The sequence below is a fragment of the Xenopus laevis genome, chromosome 4S (assembly GCF_017654675.1).
Source record: "Xenopus laevis strain J_2021 chromosome 4S, Xenopus_laevis_v10.1, whole genome shotgun sequence".
NCBI classification, from domain to species: domain Eukaryota; kingdom Metazoa; phylum Chordata; class Amphibia; order Anura; family Pipidae; genus Xenopus; species Xenopus laevis.
Genome location: NC_054378.1, coordinates 84552915 through 84557216, shown reverse-complemented (window position 1 = coordinate 84557216; position 4302 = coordinate 84552915).

The following is a 4302-nucleotide window of genomic DNA, read 5'->3' as shown; positions in this document are numbered from 1 at the left end:
ACCTAAAACTCCACCATGTTTTTCTTCATGCATTATCTTTCCATTTTGCAATATCCTCCAAGAATCCAATTAAGCAGATGATGGCCAGTTTTCAAAATATTCATTAGATATGCCTTTTGTATACCTTTAGAATATGGAGAAGCCGCACACCACACACTCCCAAAGGTTCTTATCCTGGTGCCCAGTGATAGAGGAATCGGCAGCCTCACAACAAGGGTAAGAAGAATTTCACCGGCACACAGGAATTGTAGTAGCAGGGCAAGCCCTTGCAATTTTATTATGCACTACTGCATAATAAAATTGCAAGGGCTTGCCCTGCTACTACAATTCCTGTGTGCCGGTGAAATTCTTCTTACTTTTGTATACCTTACAATTTGGCAAAACAAATGGATGGTTAACTTTCACTAGGCAAATCCCATCTCTGGCTGTCCATTGTAATGAACAAAGTAAGCTTTAGTTATGAGAAATGAGCTTAAATATACCCTAAGTCTTAGGCTTTAGCTACCAAACCTGGACTCTTCACTGGACTCTTCTCTGGAAGGAAGAAAGAAAGAAAGAAAGAAAGAAAGAAAGAAAGAAAGAAAGAAAGAAAGAAAGAAAGAAAGAAAGAAAGAAAGAAAGAAAGAAAGGAAGGAAGAAAGAAAGAAAGAAAGAAAGAAAGAAAGAAAGAAAGAAAGAAAGAAAGAAAGAAAGAAAGAAAGAAAGGAAGAAAGGAAGAAAGAAAGAAAAAGATGATTCCACCTGACACAATCTAAATGGTTCTTCACTTTGTTTTATCTTGGTGACAGATTCCCTTAAAGTCTTTTTAAATGAACTTGTTGCAAGGAAGTATATAGATACACGTAAGGATTTTCAAGGGTGCTCAGTTTGGTTATGTGATCTATTTGAAGCAACACATTATATGCAGAGAAAAAGGGATAAGACAGGCACCACAGATGCAATAAAATGGTGCTGATAACACATAAGGCTCCCGTTGCGGGTCCACATCAGGTAATTGCTAACATTTCATCCAAAGGCCTATTGGATTCTGACTTTCAAAAATTTGCTTTAGTGTTGCAACTACTTCTACTTTTAATAAAATGGGCTCAGATGTGGTCTTTATCAATTTATTTAATTTTTAAATGTTCAATGATACATTTTAAAATTCTAAAACTGCCAAGATACTTTCCAGTACAGATATATATATATATATATACTGTATATATTAACAATTAAATACCCGCCACTTTAACAGTAAAACTTTCAGATAAAGATGTATTGTTTGTCAAAGACGTGTTTGTTATACTAATGCCTGTTATTCAGTCTGTAATATTTTGCACTGGAACACAAATTATGGAGTTACAACAACCACCAATGGACTCCTAATTAGTTAAAGCTATGTTGCCACATTTGGGTTCACACACATTTCTTGGTCCCCCTTGAAAAGTTATGTACCCATGTGGATCATCTGTTTAGCCTAAATGTGTGCCTCTCGGCCCTTTCTTACTTTATTATGCTAAGAATCAGATTGGCCAGAGTGGGTGGAAATCCTGAACCCAGGCCAATGTGACCCTAATAACACCATTGTTTTACATACAGTTTGGTGACCAGGGTTGCAGCAGGATTGGCTACTTATATACAGGTATGGGACCTGTTATGCAGAATGCTCGGGACCTGGGAGTTTCTGGATAAAGGATCTTTCTGTAATTTGGATCTTCATACTGTCTCATAGAAAACCAAATAAGTGGTTTTGCTTCCAATAAGGCTTTATTATTTCTTAGTTTGGATTGAATACAAGGTACTGTTTTATTATTACAGAGAAAAGGGAAATACATTTTTAAAATTTGGATCATTTGGATAAAATGGAGTCTATGGGAGATGGCTTTCTGGATATTTGGTTCCCGGATATCGGTTCACATACCTGTACTGATATACTCAGTAACGTAACTAGAGGGGGACGGGCCCTGGCGCGGGACGTGCAGCCAGGCCCCCGTCCCTTACGTGCGCCATTTTCTGCCGCCGGAGTCAGTGGCACGCAAGCTGCCAGGGGGGCCCTGGCCCAATCGCACCCCCTGCTCCCCCGGTAGTTACGCCACTGGATATACTGTCATTAAAAGAATAAACTGTAGTATTTTAAAGCAGAGTAAGAAATGATGAATAGTTCCCTTTAAGAATTTTCTGCCCTGGATTCTTTGTATTTCCCCCCCAACCCAACCCAAAATTCTCAATTTACAGTAAGAGATAAAGTTGTAGTAAATGAAAGGAACTGTAATGTCTAAACCTCTGTTTTAAACATTACCATTCTGCGGAACTATTTTGAATTTCTTTCTTGACAATCTAAAGCAAGTTTTATAGCAAATAAACTGCTTCCAAGACATGAAATCACATTTAAAAATGTGTTTCTAAAATTTCAAAGCAGGTACGCGCTCTAAAGAGTTTCCAGTAGGGACCTAGAAATTTTAATGCAGAGTTGAGATGGGAAGAATAAAAACTGGGCTTGAATTATTACATTTGCACCTGAGAGGCTTTATGCATTTATGTATCCACATATTCTTCTACGTAAACCCAAGACTGTAGCTTACTATTCGTAGGAATGCTGGCTTTTGTTATCTTTGTTAAATCTTCTTTTATGAAAAGCACAAATACATGTTTGCATTTATTTAAAATGTAGAAAATGCTGAATAAATATGAATATAGGTAAATTATTTTATTAAAACATCATGCGGTTGTCATAAAACTACATTTTATTTGGTGAATATGCATTTATTTCCGACTGAGCCACTGGTGACTAATAAACCATAATAAGTACAGATAGTTAGGTTCAGCACAGGCAGATAAGCATAGGCTTGGTGCAGCCAAAAGAACCATAATTTATTTACTCCATCATTCCATCTTCAAACCCTCAAACCTAATTTGATTCCAAATACATCTACTGTAGCATTGGTTTCCTTAAGAAAAAGAATTATTAGAACACAAGGGCTTACATGTTCCGGACATTAAAGAAAAAAAATGTTTCTGCCAAATGCATTGCAGAAATTTAACTAAGATCATTCATTCTTATGTAAAGTTTGCCCCTCAAGTCCTGCCAAGGTCAGTTTCAGATTGGCTCACCAGCCGCATAAATGCTGCTCATGCAGATTAAAGTTGCTTGGGGGCAGCTGACTTCAACTTGCACAGACATCTCATCTTTTTTCCCTTTCATTTGCAAGTAGATATAAAATGCTCTGTAAGGACAATTCTTTCTGCTCAGTATTCTCTGCCTTCTTATTATAGCACGGTACTGCTCTTGAATTTAGCTTGGTTGAAACAGTACATTCATCATTTAAGTGAAAATATTCTCCTTTTGTAAAATGGCTTGGTTTATTTTAGACAGAGGGCATAGTCTGTAAATGGAAGACACGTTAAAAAATTGTATTAACATGAATCTTATCAGATTAAAAAAATCTGTTGGAAATTGCATTTAATATTTTTATTATTTCTCTGTACAGGTATGGGACATGTTAACCAGAATGCTCGGGACCTGGGGTTTCCGGGTAACAAATCTTTCCATAATTTGGATCTTCATACATTAAGTCTGCTAGGAAATCATGTAAACATTAAATAAACCCAATAGGTCTTTTTTTTGCTTCCAATAAAGATGAATTATTTTGCAGTTTAGATCATGTACAAGGTATTGTTTTATTATTACAGAGCAAAAGAAAATATTTTTTTTAAGATTAGGATTATTTGGATAAAATGGAGTCTAAGGGAGATAGTAATTTCGAGCTTTCTGCATAATTGGTTCCGGATCATGGATCCTATACATGTACAACTTTTAAAATTATATTAATAACCCAGGATTCTTCTGCTAGCCCACAACTAGACCAGTTACAATCTCCATACTTTCACATGGTAGACATAAAGGGTAACTGACTGCACCTGGTTTCTTGATATTCTTCCTTAAAGGAAACTATACTAATGAACATTGTAGGTCTTATCACATATTTATAAAGTACAAACATATTCTGCAGTCCTGTACAATAAATGAGTGTGTACACTGCCTACCTTATTTCTGTTGTATATGGTATTCCAACCCCCCCCCCCTTTAATGAGGGTCTGGAGCTGGTGCTCCAGGACCATGTTCTACTTTTGTTGAATTAATGTTGTTTTTCACAAACAACATTTAATTATATTTGGATTTGATATATATGTATGTATATTTGTATTTATAAAGCACTACTTGAGGGCAAAGCCACGTACAGCTGAACAATAAATTAGTAGAACAAACAGGGGGTCATTACAACAATAAATACACAAAAGTACAACATACACTAACAATAAAGA